Below are 18,501 nucleotides of genomic sequence, written 5' to 3'. Positions count from 1 at the left end.
GGGTAAAATTGCTAATATTAAAAATAGCATTTTATCCTTGGCCCCACCCAATTCCCCTAGGTCTGATCGCTCTTTGCCTTCTCCTAACCCTCAGCGGCTGACTCAGGTTCCTCCAATCTCAGAGGAGGAGTTCCTAGCTCTCTTAAATAAGGTTGCCTCTGGATCCCCCACTGATTGCTGCCCCCCCTGATCCTCCGCGAGGCTTTCACAGCCTGTCCCACCCACCCCCTTTGGCGCTCTTGAATAATTCTCTCTCCTCTGGTCTGGTTCCCAGCTCATTTAAAGTTGCTGAGGTTGTGCCCATTCTTAAAAAGCCCACGGCAGACCCTACGGTCATGAGTAATTTTCGTCCCATTTCCCTCCTCCCCTACCTCAGCAAAGTTCTTGAGTCTCATGTTACTAACACCTTGAGCTCATTCATTGAACACTCACAATTCCTCGACTCCCAACAGGCCGGTTTTAGACCCGCCCACTCTACGGAGTCAGTTATACTTTAAGTCATGGAGGAACTGCGGAGAGGGGTGGACTCTAACATCAGTCAGGCTTTGATGCTCCTGGACTTGTCGGCCGCCTTTGACACGGTCGACCATGACATTCTGGTCGACCGTGTCAGGGAGGCTGGCATTCGGGGCATCGCCCTTGACTTGGTTCGCTCCTTTCTGAGCAACCGCCACCAGGCGGTCCGGCTTTCTCAGTTTTCCGCTGACAGGGTCGGGCTGACATGTGGCGTCCCGCAGGGCTCCTCCTTATCCCCTCTCCTTTTTAATTTATACCTGACCCCCCTTATTCGATCCTTACGAGGTAGCAATGTCACCGCGTTTAATTACGTGGATGACATCCAGTTGGTCATCGACATCAACTCCTCGGACCAGTCCATTGACAATTTTCAGTCTACCCTTTGTCATATCAGTGACTGGATGGGGGTGAATCACCTCAAACTTAACCCCGACATGACAGAGTTGGTTCTTATCGGGGGCTGCCAACCCATGGAAATCCATCTTTTGGCCTGCAAGGTTGGGCCTTCCCCCCAGCCCAGTCGACTCAGCAAAAAGTCTGGAAGTTATCATCAGTAACGACCTCACGATGAAACCCCAGATCAATGCTGTAGTCTCCTCCAGTTTTTTTCAGTTACGGAAAATTCGAAAGATTGCTCGTTTCCTGACCACTGAGGCTCTTACCTTGGTTTTGCTGGCTTTAGTCATCTCTAGGAACGACTACGCCAACTCCCTCTATGTTAGCATCCCAGCCTACCAACTGAAGAGGCTGCAACTTGTCCAGAATCAGGCTGCTCGCCTTATCTACCATCAACCCAAGCACCAACATGTCCGTCCTTTGCTAAAATCCCTCCACTGGCTTCCTGTCTCTGAGCGCTGTAAATTCAAACTAGGCTGCACTATTTTTAAGTCCCTGGCTGGTATGGGCCCGTTCTTTATCTCTTCACTACTGCATCCATATGTCCCCTCCCGCAACCTCCGTTCTTCCCACCTGGCCCTACTTAAGGTCCCGGTTTTTAAACGTAAGAAACAGGGAGGACTGAGATTCTCATTCCTTGCTCCTTCCCTCTGGAATACACTCCCTTTAGGCATAATACTTGCTTCCCCCTACACCCGTTTCAGGTCCCTTCTTAAAACTCACTTGTTTTGTAATGCTTACAATTAACGCTCTCCGCCCTGCGGACTGTCTGTCTCCCCATGCTCGAGCGCCAAGAAACCGCCAGGTGTTAGTTGCGCTTTACAAATATTTTTTACATTACATTACATTTAATAAATAAAATGACACCAAACCAATCAAAATCCAATCAGTGCAACTGGAGATATGACATTTTACAGCTCTAGGTAAAAATAACACCAAAATGGTGCAACACACCAACTGAAGTTATCTGGTTGCGCTGGACCAAAGTTATAAATTTGGTCTGACTGCGAAAGTGTGCTGGTGAGGTACAGGACCAGGTTCTACTCCTGGGAGTTGCAGCTTTTTGTCCCTGGTGCTGTGATGCGGGTTCTGCTGTGTCGGGTTCGGTGAAGCTGCCGATCAGGAGCTGCAAAGCGCTGTGGTGCAGGATCCTACATTATGCTGCATCACGCTGCATCAGTTCCGGTGAAACCTTAAGTTGCGCTCTACACTCTGACTCCAGCAAAGGGTCAAAACCTGAAGGGAAACTCTTGGGAACAGTAATCACTCCAGCAGAGGCCAGCAGCAGGGCTCAGGCAGGTCCAGTTGATGCTGGACAGCTGGGTGGTTGTAGGGCAGTCCTCTGGGAGCTTTTTGTGTACCTTTAGCCCAAATTGGAGGCCAGCCAACCAACCCTTGGGGTCAGTCTGGATAGCCTGGGATCAAAGCAAGCAGGTCCAATGTTCCTTCCTCAGACTTCAAGGCAAACCTTCCAGCAACAGGGCAGGCCTATTGGAAGCAGGGCAGTCCTTCTTCTGAATCTTCTACAGGTGCAGGAGTGTTTTGAGGAGTGTTTCTGAAAGTCCTGTTTTTATACCTGGTGTGGGCCTTTGTGTGAAAAAATTCCCTGACAGCTTGGTCCTGGCTCCAAACTGTCTAGGGAGAGAAAAGCAAGTGCAGGCCTAGTGTCAAGTTCCTTTGTGTACGCTGCTGGCAGGCACTGTGCCTTGGGGGTGGTTAGGACTTAACTTAGGTGTGACTTATATGTTATAAAAGAGAACGTTTAGTACTGGCATAAGGTTTATTTTGGGAAAGCCAAAATAACAGTATAAGACTGCACTTCAGGCTGCACTGGTAGACCTGAGACATGTTTTAAAATGCTACCTTAGTAGATTGCCCAATGAGTGCTGTGGCAACTTGCAGAAATTCATTTACAGGCCCTGGATACATGTAAAACCATTCAGAATGAAACTTACAAGTAAATTAAACATGCCAATTTGATCTTGTCCAATTTTGCCATGTTTTAAGGTGAGAGCACAAGCGTGTTAGCATTGGTTAGCAGGGGTAAAGTACACAAAGTTCTAATGCCCACAAAAACAAGTTCAACAAAAATAAGGTAGTGAAGGCAAAAAGTTTGAGAGAATATCATGCCAACAATGTCAGGACTAATAGAAGCCTTACAATAACTTCCAATAATCATCAAAGGATACGAGATTATGATTCATAGTCCTAGTTATCTTTAGCACTGCCAATAGATCCCATATTCTAGGTATCCAGTTTTTGCCTGTAGCCATACTGCCTGCACCAGTTTTTCCAGGATCAGATGGAGGGCAGCGTAGAGTTCCTGTGCCAGTTGTTCACACCAAACAATATCGGGGAAAATGCTCCCAGATATGCTAGGCTCAGCAAAATGACATGGTCCCAGTGCTTTATTTGTGCTGGTGTTTGCCGGCGCTCTGTACCAGCACTTATTTATTAACACCAGCATATAAAAAAGACAGTCTACCACATGGTGGAGCTGTTCATCTATTTTTAAGAAGAGTACTTTAGCAGCACACTTAACAGTTCAATATATATTAGACAGGTGCAGCTATCAGTGTATCCAGGCCATTCTGACAGGTAATTGTGCCCAGGAATAGTCCATATTGTCACATTTGTGGGAGTGTGATTATTGCTAGGCAGAGTCAGTACTGGCATTTGGCCACACTGGCATAGACTGTGGATGGTCCAAGCTACAGTGTTCTTTGGGTTCTGGCACTTATGTTTTTGTACAAATTAAGCACTACATGATGTTCCCGTGGGACCATTCACAGGGAGATTGTCACTAACACAGGATTGACAAAGCACTAGTGTATGTTCTCCTTCCCCCCCCCCTCCCCAACTTCACCATCCAGTGCAGCTGTGAGACCTGGTAATAATATAGTATATTAGGGATGAGCATTCCCTCATGGATGTAAGTAAATATGCAAGTTTACGTGACATCCTGTGCCTTTTCCCTCCCTTTGTGAAGTCATTTAAGAAGGTCTGAAATTGCCTAATATTTCTGGGTGCTAGCAGAATTAGGATAGTTGAAAATAGGTATAGTATTTTAAGGAGGGCAGACATTCTGACCGCTGCTATTCTACCTCATCATGTTAAAGTTCCTTCATGATGGAGAAGAAAGTCATCCCTTAATTCAGGCAGTAGAGAGGAACGTTCAGAGAAGCTGTCAATGAGATACATGGAGCTATCTGTCGAGCGTGAGAAGAAGTTCTTGCTTAGACATGTTCAGCTATGTGCAAAACCTTCTTAGTGTTAGCTGCAGGTTGCCTACCAGTTCCAAAGTTGGACAAGGATCAAATGCGGCACGATCAGGCCTATTCTGGATGACAGGATGCCCGTGAAAAGCTTTGCACAGATATTCAAAAGAAAGTTGGGCCTATAAGTCCTGCAGCAGTAGGGGTCCTTGCCTAGTTTAGGAAGTAGCGTCGTTAAGGCATCTAACAAAGATTCTATCAGAATCCCAATGTCACCAAAAGAATTATGCAGTCTTTTAAGTATAGGTTCCAGAACACTATAACAGTTTTGTGAAAGAGGGCTGTCAGTCCATCTGGGTATTGTGTGTTCCCTATCTTCACATATGAATGCTATTTCTAACCTCCCTTCCTGCTCATCTGAGATCCTGTCCTCGATATACTTTCTTTCGCAAGGCACTCAAAACTTTCCTCTTCACACACGTCTTCTCCCCTTAAAACCCCATTTTCCAGGCTCTAATTTCCGATTCCTCAGGGGTTCAGTTCAGCACAGCGCCATGAAACCGCTAGGTGTACGTCCGCTTAAGAAATATTTTAAACTCAAACTCAAACTCTAACCTCTTCCTCTGTGATAGGGCCCTTTGGTGCCTTGGCCTGTATACTTGGTATATTAGTCATTTAGGACAATTGGAGATAGAGTGCTGTGCCTTCCTACCTGCAGGACATCAACTATACAGCTCTTGGTAGAACTTCCTAAAGGTCTCCAGAATGCCTCTATCTATGGTTCCTGTTTCACCCTCCTCATGTGTCAGTGATTTAGCTTACTTTTATTTTACTTTAGTTTTTAGATATATTAGCTAGTATGTGTCCAACTTTACTGCCCAAAATGTAATACGTTTGTTTGACTCGCAGCAGCAGCTATCAGTCTTTGTCAGTGACAACTCTTCGTACGTGTGCTCTAAGGACAAAGGGTTTTCACCAGAGCTTTGTTTTTTTAGAGTTCTATATAGCACAAACTCGACCCTCGACTCGAAGATATCCCCAGCTTCAAGGTCAACCGCTCTAGCTGCAAGGCTACATCCTCTCCCATACCTCCCTGTTGGTATTTCTCCAACAGGGATACTTCTGCCTGTAGTCAAACTCTCAGCTCCGTACGCATTTTACTGAGGTGCAATGAAGCAGCTTAAATCTGTCCCTAAGCAGTGCCTTCAAGATGCCTTATTGAGTAGTCATTGCCCTTCCATCCTTCTCTCTTTCTGCCATAACATTTTTGATGCCGTGCCACTTTATCTTGGAAACGTCTATTGACAGAGGCTATGTTTTAATCGCCACATAGATTGATCATGTCCCAGTGGTACTGTTAATGCCATATATATCTCTGTATGATCCAATAGCACAGTTGGACCGTATAACAATCTGTCATATGTTGTAGTAGTCTACTCCACATCAAGAAGTGATGAAGGCGCACATGCATTTTAGGAATGGATGAAAAGAACCTATAGTCTACCTCCTGTTGATATTGCAGTCTCTAAAGATCATGGAGACCCTTAAATGCTAGCTATGATTTGCAGTCCCGCATTGCAAATCCAGTCCAATCAAGCAGTTGAGCAGACCTATCAAGGACATTGTCCATTGCTGTATTTAAATTCTCCCACTCCCCAAAAAAACACTACTTTAGTAAATATAAATATCTCTGAGACTATGATTTAAGGAGGAGCTATTGATTCATGTTAGGTGAATGTAATCAGGAATTCAAACATATATATATGTCTGAGCACTTTTTTGGGAATATATATATATATATATATATATATATATATATATATATAGATATATATAGATATATATATATATATATCGATAATGAACACTATGCTAATCTTCGTCCCAGCCTTGTCCACTGTCACCCTCTGGAGTAATCCCTTACACCTAGCCAATGGGTGAATGGCCAACTGTACCTATTTTGTTTCGTCACAGAGATGTGTTGGACTAGAGACCACCTAGAAAGGAGTCTGGGCAAATTTTACAGTACCAAGTATGTCTCATGCAGGAGATATGCATTGTCACCTGATTCTTTGAAGACATTTAGGACTGCGAAAAGCTTCGCTGGGGCGTTAAATCCTTGACATTCAGATTAACAATTTTCAATATCAAGCCTATTTTTGCTGAACCAAAGTGTAAGTTGTGTAAGTAAGTGTAAGTTGTCCTGCCACTCTCTCCTTCATGACCGTTGTTGGTGCTTGGAGTAAGTGATGCCCAGTGTAACGTTCAGTATGAGTGACACTCCCCTGACCCCATAAATGACCAATGTTCCTCAGAAGTAAGTAATCCAGATCCCACACAGTTATAAAAATAACCCACCTACTCTCTCCCTGTAGAGAAGCACAAAATCGCATTCACTAAGAACATCCATCATACACCCATGCATTGCCAGTACCCAGTCGTACAGCATCTCATCAAGCTACATCCTCAAGTACCCCAGTATAGCCAATAGGTTAGTCCTAGTCTTCTGTAGCATCCACTTCAACATCTGATGCACTACTGATTTTCTTTGCCCCACTGGAGCACTTCTATGCAAGCCTTTTGTTTGTCCATGCTAGACAGGTGTCTTCTCCATTGTGGGTGCTGTGGATTAATCCATACTTACCCTTTGGGGGATCATAAGCTAAGCTCACTGTTACCTTCAAGTCTCTCCTCTCCCAGATTTTTCTTGTCTTTGCCAGGCTTTAGACCATTTCTTTCTTTCTCTTCCGATCAAAATATCAGTCAGAGAGGGAACTTCAAGTGCTAAGAGATATTTCAGCTTCTAGGTGACCTGTAATGAGCTGAAGAGCTCTTCTTCTTTTTAACATTGATGCCTCCAAGTCTTGGAAAACTTGAATTGCACACCTCTTGAAACATATCTTGTCCTTGCTTTGTACTATCATCATGATGTCTTCCTTTTCATCAGAGAAAATAAATCTAATAGTATGTTCAGGGGGCTCTTTCATCCTACTCCCCCGCAACCGTTTGGGAGCGATCAAGCTGAAAGGAGGTTCCATTGGGGTAAGGTCTAATTGAGTGCAGGTTGATTCAGACAAAATCCTTTATAATTCTGCCTTCTGCGTTAGTGTCAGATAGCACTATCCTGGAAATCCAGATCTGACAAAGGTGAGGATAATTTCCCAACTTTACCAAACACAAAGTCAACCCCACAATACTATTGTGGATTTATACTGTAGGCCTATGTTAATTGGGGATGGGACAAGAGATAGAAACAAATTCACCCCATATCATTCTATGCCTAATTGCACAGCTGGGCCTCATCTGCACTACCACAGCGTTCATTCCTAATAAGTAAATGTGAGCTTCAGTATAACTATACTTTAAACACTGAGATTTTTAACTTGAAGTATTGCCTGTGATATCCTTGCTGACACTCTTTATTATGATTTGAAATCTGTCTTTCTTCCAAGCTGAAATACAATCTAAGTTCGATAACAGTAACTGAATAACAATCAGGATTACAATATGCTTGTGTACCAATGACAGCCATCTCCAACATTACGAAATAAACTTTCGTGCTCATTTTATGTTTACATTTAAGGTGAAAAGTGGATAATGTATAATGAAACAATTCATCAATATTGCAGTGTCATTTCTACCACTGGTCACAAATGGTCACAAATGTGTTCACTATCTTTGATATCAGTGTACCATACTAAAAAGTTACTTACCTTCGGTAACACATAATCTAGTAGAGACAATATCTAGGTCCAGATTCCTTACCTGTGATTCTTTACCTTTGATTTTCCCGGGCATCAGATGGATCCAGAAACGTTTGTATGAACAATATTCCTGTGCGCTGTTGGATGGCTTCATTCGATCTCGTGTGGTGTCATCGGTGTTGTTAGTAATTGATGTTCCGAAGTGATCCCTTATATTGGGGCCACCCAGTCGCACAGATGTCAGTTACTTTTCAAGCTTTTCACGCCAGAAGCGCAGACCAATGAAGTGGAATAACTAAAGTATATCTAAACTAGGGCCCTGAAAGGGAGCAAACCTAGCTCTATAAATGTGTCCGCAAGGAGGCAAGGGTGGGTCTTTAAGGAAGCTGCAGTTAGATATTGACTCTACCAGATAACGCATTACCGAAGGTAAGTAACTTGTTCATCTCATAGACTTCTAGCTGTAGATTCTTTGCATCTGAATTGATACCCAAGCCATAGCATCCAGGAGGTGGGCTGCATACATATTGACTAAATTAAAAAGTCCTACAGGACCTGACTGTCCAGGCATTAGTGTTTTCCAAATGTGTGCAAGGACACCCCAGTTGCTGCCTGACAGATTTCCAGGACTTAGAAAACCATGAGCTAAAGCCATGGTTGCAACTTTCGCCCTAGTGGACTGTGCTCCAAGAATGGAAATGGGCCCTGGTGTGAAGCACCACCTTGTCCAGGAATACCACAAAATAGGGAGGACTGGATGGTAAAGACTGCAGCTCACTCACCCTTTGGGCAGATGTTATCACCACTAGAAAGTTGTAAGCATTCAGAAGGAACAATTGTGTAGCGGTTCAAAGGGAGAACACATGAGGTAATTGAGAACCAGGTTCATATCCCACTGAGGCTTGATGAAGGGGAAGGGGGATAAATATGTACAAGCCCTTCCAGAAACCTATTTACAATAGGGGACTTAAAAAAAGAGGGTTGCTCAGGCAGCCGCAGGAAAGTGGACAGAGCAGAAGGATAACCCTTGAGAGGACCCAGAACAGAGCCCTGCTGGGCAAGGGTAAGAATATAGAGTAGAATATCAGAAATAGAGGCAGAAAAAGGGCCAACTGACTTTTCTGTACAATATTTCACAAATGTTTGCCAACGGCAGGTGTATACCGTTTTGGTGGACGAAAGCCTGGCCAACAGACTAACTGTACAAACTTCAGGAGGAAGGTTAAAAAGCTAGCAACTGTCACTCCCCAATCCCTACGCAAGGAGGCGGAGAGTTCACAGGTTCCGGTGAAGGACCCTCGCCTGCTGCTGCAACAGAAGGCCCTCCTGAAGGGGCGGTCTGATCGGAGGATCGATGCTTATTTCAGAAGCTCGGGATGCCAGAATCTCCATGCCCAATCCAGAGCCACAAGAATGACTTTTGTCCAGTCATTGCTGATCTTCTTGAGAACTCTGGGTGGGAGTGGTATGAGCGGAAAGGCATACAGGAAGCCTGAGCTCCACCCATGGTGAAAAGTGTTGTGAAGTGATTGCCGTCTTGGAAAATCCAACACACAAAACTGCTGACATTGCGTGTTCTATTCGGAGGTCACTCGATCTAACCAATGCTCTCTCAACTGCTGTAAGAGACCTTGTGTCACCTCTGAGTGGAGAAAGCATTCATGATCTGCTAGGCATCGACGGCTGAGTTTGTCTGCCCTGGCGTTTTAAGAACCCGCCATGTGTTGAACCACCAGGGTTATGCCCTGCTGTTCCAGCTGTATCTTGAGACACAGAGCCTGTTGACAAGAGGTCCACGACCCCACTCACCTTGCTTGTTGCAATGACACATGGCAGAGTTGTTGTCCATTGCACTAAATTCCCCTTGACTGAGAGAAGAAATGCCTTCAATGCTATCAGATTGCCTGAAGCTTCAACAGGTTGATTTGGAGTCTGGACTCTGCCGGAGACCAGGGTCCTCTGATCACCACCTCTCCCAGATGACATCCCATCCCAGGAATGACACATCTGTCATTACTGTGAGATCTGATTGGGGAAGGAAGAGGGGGTGCTTCTGACTCAATTGCACTTCATCAGTCACCACTTCAGGTCCTTAGCAGTTCCTTGTGAGATCCGGACCAAATCGGAGAAATTCCCTGATACTGCACCCACTGGAACTTCAGGTCCCACTGCAGAGCCTGCATATGCTATCTGGCATGATTTACCAACAGGATGCAGTAGGCCATGAGGCCCAGCAACCTCAACGGCATTCTCACAGACATCAAGGATAGAGGTCGAAACATCGGTGTCATAACCTGAATATCCAGGACTTGCTGCTCAGGTGGATAAGCCCAAAACTGCACTGTGTCCAAAACAGCTCAGATGAAAAGGAGCATCTGAGAAGGAGGCAGCTGTGACTTTGGCACATTTATAGTGAACTCCAGCAAATGCAGGAGACCCCGCCATAGTCTGGAAGTGGGAGACAACAGTCTTTGGTGAGGTCGCCTTTAACAGGAAGTCATTGAGGTAAGGTAAGACTGAAGCTGTAGACTGAAGCCCCTAACCTACGCAGATGAGACTCTACCACCGGCATCACCTTGGTGAACACCTGAGGGGTGCTGGTGAGGTCAAAGGGGAATACTGGGAACAAAAAGTGCTCTTGGCCTATCTTGAACTGCAGGCAGCACGTGTGGGCTGGCAGGATGGGGATGTGAAAATATGCATCCTGCAAGTGCAATGCTAACAGCCAGTCTTCTTGGTCTAGGGCAGACAAGACCTGTGCCAAAGTGAGCATCTTGAATTTCTCATTTTTTCGGAACAGATTAACGGTTTGGAGGTCTAGAATAGGATGAAGACCTTAGTTCTTTTTGGGTATCAGAAAGTAGCAGGAAGTAGCAGGAATAACAGCCACTGCCTACTTCTGATAAGATGATCCTCTGCCAGCCGCTCGTGAGATGGCAGTAATGGGGAGAGGGAAGATTGGAATGATCCGAAAGACCCATTTGTCCGGTGTCCGGTATTACCGACTGCTAGTGGAGGAGATGATGTTAGATTCTCCCTCCAACTGGGCTCGCTTGGTCTTGCAGAACCAAACTAGAAAGGCTTTGAGGCTGCAGCTGCTGAGATGTTAATGGTGGATGACCTCTGCCTACTATTTCCACATGATCGGAATGCACTGTGTCCACATCCTTACACAACTTGGGAAGCCTGTGCAGGACAGTAGCTAGGGTATGGCTGGCATGGTAGGAAGCCCCTGCCATAGCCACAAAAGTAACAAAAGGAAGACTGGGTGTGTGGACACAAGGACTTGGCCAGAGCCCATAAGTCCTTTAAGCGCTCCAGCGCTGAGTCTGCCTTCTCTCCGAAGAGACGAGTCCCATTGAAGGGCATGTCCATGAGGTTGACCTGGACATCCCCAAAAAGCCATATGTTCTCAGCCCGGCGTGGTGCTGCAGGGCCACCATTGACTAAAGTCACTTGTATCCACACCACACCCAATGGTGAACTTTGCTGCATCTCTTACATTTTTCACTGGTTGGGAGAGGATGGCCCTTGCCTCCTCCGAGACCTGTGGCAGCATTTCAATCTGATGCAAAAAATGAAGGATGCAGGCAATACTTCATGAGACCTTTTTTAAATTGTAAAATCTTTCTTCTTTTCTGATGCATTAAGCGTACAGACAATTCCCTCTGCTACCATATGTAAAAGTCTGTTTTCTTTTTGGAGAATAAAATGAATACAATTCAAGGTTGCTTGCTGTCTCCCATAGGGAATGGGAACAATGGCAAAATGGCAAAATGGCAAAAAGGCATGCAGTGTTCACTGACATCAATGCTAGCCTCGTAGAAGAAAACATCTTCTTCAAAAGTGCGTTCAGGCCCTTGGATTCAAGGGGAGCTGCAGGGAACGTGCCATGGGATGTTGAGGCTTAGACCACCAAGCTCTCAGAGGTGGAGTGTTGGCTGAAGAAACTAGGGGCATATTACCAACAACTAGCGATAATTTCTGTCTCTAACTTGTTTAGAGACAAAAATTATCGCCGCACATCGGCGATTTTTATCGCAGATAAACCTTGCTATTAGCAAGGTTTATCGCAAATGCGATAAAAAACGGCCGCAATGCATGAATATCGCTGAAAAGTCAGCGATATTCATGCATTATCAAGCAAATGCTCTTAGCCATGTTATCCACCTCCCATTGGATAACATGGCTAAGAACTGCTCAGGGCAGGTGTTAGCTTTTGGAGATATTCGCGCTTAGCGCGAATATCTCCAAAAGTTGGTAATAGGAGATAGCGATGTTAGGGACTGTTTCCAGTCGCTAACATCTTGGCACGCCCACTTTGCATGTCATTAGTGATAAATATCACTGACATGCAAAGCGGGGCCCAAGATGGTCGCTATCTCCTATTAGCTGTCACTAACTGGTGTTAGCGACAGCTTGGTAATAGGGAGATAATTTTATCTCCGCTTTCTTGGCTTTTAAAGCCAAAAAAGCGGAGATAAACCCCCTTGATAATATGCCCCTAGGATCTCCCGAGTCAGGTTGATGGCAGCGTGCTATTGTCCTATTCATAGTAGCCCCTGTGCTAGGCTCGAACCAAGTACCTAGAAGGACATCCATCAGTGCATCTTTGAAGGTCAAAAAGGGTTCAGTTTAGGAAGCCCCAGGCTGAAGCACTTCGGTTAAGAGGTTAGTCTTGACCTGCACCAAAGGCAGGCCCTCTTCATCACCATTGCATATGATGCTTCCTCCTCCGTACCCACGGTAGGTGGAGAAAGCATACCAATATCTGGAGAGGTGCCCAGTCCAGTGGCCTTTTCTAGTTTCTCATACAAGTCCAAATTCTCACCAGGGGTGTATAACTGATCTGCTACAGGGTCGAGTGACCCCTCCCATTCCTCCCCTATGCCTCCGGCAGTAATTGTGCGCGCTATAAAACAGCTTAACATAACATAAACAGCTTAACATGTTCCTCAAAATGCTCAAAACGCTCAAGGAATGACCTAGAACCACTGGGCTCCATCATCGCCGGAATTGGCGTGGATCGATGCTGATACAAATCTGAGTCATTGGGGATAAGAATGGGGCGGCCGCCGCTGGTGGCACCGGGACCATTGACATCAGCACCAGTGCAGGAGAAGGTCGCATTCAAGTGGCTGGTGCCGATTTGGATCCGGGATCATATCCATGAGACCCCATCAGAGCCAGAGCCGGAGCCGGAGCCATTGGCGCTAAACCTGATAGGGCCTTCTCCAACCCTGCGCTACCCAAAGGCACACAAGAGGGGTCGGCCCGCTCAAATACTCAATGCATGGCCTCAAAAAACTCTTTTAAAAGAGCAGTGGTAGCTTCGGTTCAGCAGAAATGGGGTTAGGCCTGGAGCCGAACCTGGCAATGGCTCCTCAGAACGATGCCTGGAACGTCGATGTTCCTCACTCATCTCGTCAATCCTCGACAGTCAAGGTCAAGTCGAAGTCCATCTAGTCTTCATCTTTTTATGCTTCTTCCCTGAGTGTCCCAAAGGACCTCGAGTGTGATGAAGAAGACCTGGGGTTCCTAGAGCAGTTCTGTGACCTTCTTCTCCTCGATCTGGACCGAGACCTCCTAGGAGTTGCACTAGACGGTGGGCCGCCAGCAGCTTTAGGGACCGCAATCTCAAAGACTTAGGCACCATGGCCCGGCAGTCCAACAGAGACACAAGTCCGACATGATGCGGTGACAGACGCCACATAACTTGAACCCTACCTTTCTAGAAGACAGTCCATCGACATGCAAGAAAAGCTCTTTGACAAATTGCTGATAAAAGTCTGTCAAAAGAGACAGCGGGGAAGCTCTTTTCTGGATCAGTGCTTACTGGCCCGGAAAGGAAAGAACTGACGTCCGCGTACCTAGGTGGCGCCTATGTAGCAGAGCTGAACGGTGCCAACCGATGGGGCACAGAGGTATTGCTCATACATAGGTTTCCAGATCCAGTCTGATTGCTGGGAAATTTAAAGGTAAGGAATTAAAGATAAGGAATCTGCAGCTAGAAGTCTCTATCAGATAACAATACTTCTGTACTAATATACTTCAACTGAAGTTTGCAATATTTTACAACCTACAAGGTCAATACCTTGAGGATTAAAGAGTACAATAGAGTTGATAATCTTTATGGATGACTTTTCTGAAACCAACAAGTGCTGTAGAGTATGTAATGCCTAGAGGTGACTTCTTTTGAAACAAACAGGTGGTATAGGGTTCTTAATCCCTATGGATGACTCCTTTTAAAAAAGAAAGCATTATATTGGTCGCAATCCTTCTAGATGACTACTTTTGAAACAACATGTGCAAGTCAACTCCATGCAAGATTCCCAGATGTCTTTGTTAACTTCACAGAAAAAAAGATAACAGAATTCCTACAACAAGCACTGGCTTCAGCAACGTGGAATCATGGTGGCTCAGCAAGGATGCTATGGACCACACTGTGTGCATCAAGATGAATGACAACTTCCTCATCCCTTTTGAGAATCCTGTGGGCTCATGGGACATGTAGTCCTTCTAGAATTTACTCAGGCATTTCACAAAATCAATCTTTTGACACACAAAGGTTCTATCCAGGCAGTGCCCACGCCCTGCTCACACCACCATCCGCCCTACTTCTTGAAGGCATGCACACTCACAAGCCTTGGAGTAGTGCATCATTCTGGAGCAGTGCACAGTGGTGAGCATGTTCTCAGTGGCATCCTGACTGTTACGTGGAACATCTGCTATGCCTATGTCATTACCCCTCAATCTATTCTCTAACTCTTCTAGTTTATCCATAAATGCACATTATGCTCCCCATCAATAGGATTCTAGTCTCCACAGGATGTTGTTTACAGTGGTGATCATCTACTGTTTTCTAAAGAATTTCTAGCCTATAGTCAAGTCAAGTCAAGTAAAAATTTGTATAGCGCACTACTCACCCAGAGGGTCTCAAGGCGCTTGGGGGAGAGGGGTTCGCTACTTATCAAACAGCCAAGTTTTGAGTTGTTTTCTGAAGGAGAGGTGGTTCTCTGTGAGACGGAGGTGTGTGGGGAGGGAGTTCCAGGTTTTGGCCGCTAAGTAGGAGAATGATCTTCCTCCCATGGTGGTTCTTCGGATGCGTAGAATACCGGCAAGGGCTTGGTTGGACGATCATAGTTGGCGGGTGGGGGTGAAAAAGGTCAGGCGAATGTTGAGGTATTTGGGTCCTAGGTCGTGGAGGGCCTTGTGTGCGTGAGTGAGAAGACGGAACGTTATTCTCTTGTTGACGGGGAGCCAGTGAAGGTCTCTTAGGTGGCCGGATATGTGATTGTGGCGGGGTATGTCTAGGATGAGTCGAGCCGAGGCGTTTTGAATGCGTTGAAGTCTCTTCTGCAATTTGGCTGTGGTTCCGGCGTAGAGGGTGTTTCCGTAGTCCAGTCGGCTTGTGACCAGTGCTTGGGTGACCATCTTCCTTGTTTCGGTTGGGATCCATTGGAAGATTTTTCGGAGCACACGTAGGATGTTTAAGCATGACGATGAGACGGCGTTGATCTGTCTGGTCATCAAGAGGGCGGAGTCTAGGATGAATCCCAGGTTACGAGCATGGTCTGTTGGTTTGGGTGCGCTTTCTAGGGCCAGTGGCGACCATGAGTCGTCGAATGCAGAGGGGGATGATCCTAGGATGAGGACTTCCTTCTTGTCTGAATTCAGTTTTAGGCGGCTGTTCTTCATCCACTCGGCTACGTCCTTCATTCCTTCGTGTAGGTTGGTTTTGGCGGTGTTTGGGTCTTTAGTGAGGGAGAGGATCAGCTGTGTGTCGTCAGCATATGAGATGATATTGAGGTTGTGCCGGCGAGCGATAGACGTTGAAGAGGGTGGGGCTGAGTGATGATCCTTGTGGTACACCGCAGATGACTTCGGTGGCCTCTGATCTGAAAGGGGGGAGGTGGACTCTTTGGGTTCATCCGGCAAGGAACGAGATGATCCAATCCAAAGCCTTATGTTGTATCCCGACGTTGTACAAGTGTGCGGTGGCAGACCGTGTCAAATGCTGCGGAGAGGTCCAGGAGAACGAGGGTAACTGTTTCCCCGTTGTCGAGTAGTGACCGGATGTCGTCTGTGGCTGCGATGAGGGCGGTCTCGGTGCTGTGGTTGGCTCGGAAGCCGGACTGTGAGGGGTCGAGGGAGCCGTTAGACTCGAGGAAGGCGGTGAGCTGACTGTTGACGGTCTTCTCTATGACTTTGGCGGGGAATGGGAGGAGTGAGATGGGGTGGTAGTTTTTAAGTTTGGTGGGGTCTGCAGTAGGTTTCTTCAGGAGGGCACTGAATTCGGCGTGTTTCCAGCTATCCGGGAAGGTAGCGGTGTTGAGGGAGCAGTTGATGATATCCCGGAGTTGGGGTGCGATGATGGAGTCGGCTTTGTTGAAGATGTGGTGGGGGCATGGGTCGGTTGGAGATCCGGAGTGGATTGAGTTCATCAAGCGGATGGTGTCTTCGGTGCTAATCGGGTTCCAGGTGCGAAGGGTGATGGAGGGGGGCTTCAGTTCGGTGGTGACGGGAGTGGTCTGGTCACGGAAGCTGTTATGTATGTCAGCGATCTTGCTGTGGAAGAACGAGGCTAGAGAGTCGCAGAGGTCTTGAGAGGGAGTGATGTCATTGGTGCCGGCGTTGGGGTTGGTGAACTCTTTGACAATGCTAAAGAGTTCCTTGCTGTTGTGGGCGTTGTTGTCTAGTCGATCCTTGAATGCAGTTTTCTTGGTGGAGCGGATCAGTTGGTGGTGTTTGCGGGTTGCGTCCTTGAGGGCGGTCATGTTGTCTGTGGTTTGGTTTTTTCGCCAGGCTTTCTCAAGGGTGCGGCAGTTCTTTTTGGAGTTCTTGAGGTCGTCGTTGAACCAGGAGGCTTTTTTGCTCCCTGGTTTGTTGTGATGGTTTTTCAAGGGTGCTAATTCGTCAGCGCAGTAGGTGATCCACTGTGCGAGATTGATGGCTGCTTGATTTGGGTCCGTTGATATGGTAGGAAGGTTTTGTTTCAGAGATGTGGTGAGCTGGTCGGGGGTAACTTTGTTCCAGTTTCTGCGGGGAGCTTGTTGTGGTTGGTGGTGGGTCGTGGTCTTTTTGAAGCTGAATTGGACGCAGCCGTGATCTGTCCAGTGGAGTCCTGTGGCGTGATTAAAGGAGATGTGCTTGCTGGAGGAGAAGATTGGGTCAAGCGTGTGTCTGGCTAGGTGGGTGGGGTACTCACCAGTTGTTTGAGTCCAAGATTGTGAGATTGTCCAGCAAGGTGGTGGTGTTGTTGTCGTTGTTATTCTCTAGGTGGAATTTGAGGTCTCCTAGGAGAATGTAGTCTTTGGAGGGGAGGGCGTGTGGGCTGATAAAGTCAGCAATGTCTTCACTGAATTGTGTGCGGGGTCCAGGGGGTCTGTAAATGAGGGTGCCTCTGAGTGTGGTCTTGGGGTTGGTGTGTTTCTGAAGGTGGAGGTGTTCGTGGCTAAGAGGGTGTCTTCGGAGCTGGTCTAGATGCAAATGGTATTCTTGTGGACGATGGTGATGCCTCCTCCTGTTTGGTTGATACGGTCTCTTCGGATGATCTTGTAAACGTCCGGGATGGCTATGGCGATGTCGGGCGCTGATGAGGCGTTCATCCAGGTGTCCGTAAGGGAGGCGACGTCCGGCGATGTGGCGTCGAGTAAGTTACATAGTTCAATGGCGTGTCTGTGGACTGAGCGGGTGTTGAGCAGGATGCACTTTAGGTGGTTATTGTCGGAGCTCTGTTTGGCGTTTGTGAATGTAGTGTGGGTCTTGATGCAGGAGAACTTGCAGGATTGGCAGGTGAAGGGTCCATGGGTATGTCCTGGGGCGGCTTGGTGGCAGTCGGGAGGCGGACGGGCTTTAGTGCAATGATGGTTGCGGCGTCGTAGGTACGGTGGGAGGGATGGTCTTTGCTGTATTCAGGGGTTCTGGCGATGGGCGCGGGCCAGGCGTGGAGGGGCGTAGACAAGCTTACCTTTGGCGCACCTTCGGCGCACATAGGGCGCATCCACTGCGCGTGAACGCTGCGCATAAGTGCATCTGTCATAAGTGGAGAGTGGAGGGGGGCGGAGGGAGGGAGAAGCAGCTGGGAGGTGGGAGCGGGGTGGTGAGTGGGGAGGGGAGCGGTGAAGCTGGAGGGAGCGGGTGTGGGGCCGGAGCAGCAGGGAACGAGGAAGAATCCAAACACAAACAAATGGAGGCACAGTAAATAAATACAGGGGCACGTAGGCAGGGAGACAATCTAAATATGCGGCACAATCAGCACAGGGCATGGAGGCGCAAATACGGGCTAAAAAGCAGGATAATCAACACAGGGGCACGGAGTCACGGTTAAAATCGATACAGGCTCAATCGATACAGGCTCAATATGCAGGCTCAAGGACTACTACAAATGCAGGGGCACGAAGGCACGATATGCGTTCTCAGTACTTATCTGATAAATGCAGGGGCAGCGGGAGGAGCTACCGGCTCTAACCAGGACATACCAAATGTCTCTTTGGAGGACTCAGCAGCAGGTTTTGAGGTGCGATTTGATGGAGCTCTTTGGACTTCATATCCATTTGATGGCCCATTCCAAGGCGCACACCTGCAGAGTGTCGCCAAGATTCTGCTGCCATTCCAAAGAATTGCTTCTCCTCCAGAGCACTCCTTCTGCTATGTTTGCATGTTCCAGT

At 47.1% G+C, this 18,501-nt stretch overlaps 1 protein-coding gene across 1 annotated transcript in view; it reads right to left on the bottom strand.

Annotated features, from left to right (window-relative positions):
• PKHD1 (PKHD1 ciliary IPT domain containing fibrocystin/polyductin) overlaps positions 1-18,501 on the bottom strand; it is a 2,083,594-nt gene that overhangs the window by 279,605 nt on the left and 1,785,488 nt on the right. The window lies entirely within an intron of this gene.

Source organism: Lissotriton vulgaris, chromosome 6 (genome assembly GCF_964263255.1).
Source record: "Lissotriton vulgaris chromosome 6, aLisVul1.2, whole genome shotgun sequence".
Classification (NCBI taxonomy): Eukaryota; Metazoa; Chordata; class Amphibia; order Caudata; family Salamandridae; genus Lissotriton; species Lissotriton vulgaris.
The sequence above is the reverse complement of the archived record's forward strand: the minus strand, read 5'-3'. Positions and strand labels throughout refer to the sequence as shown.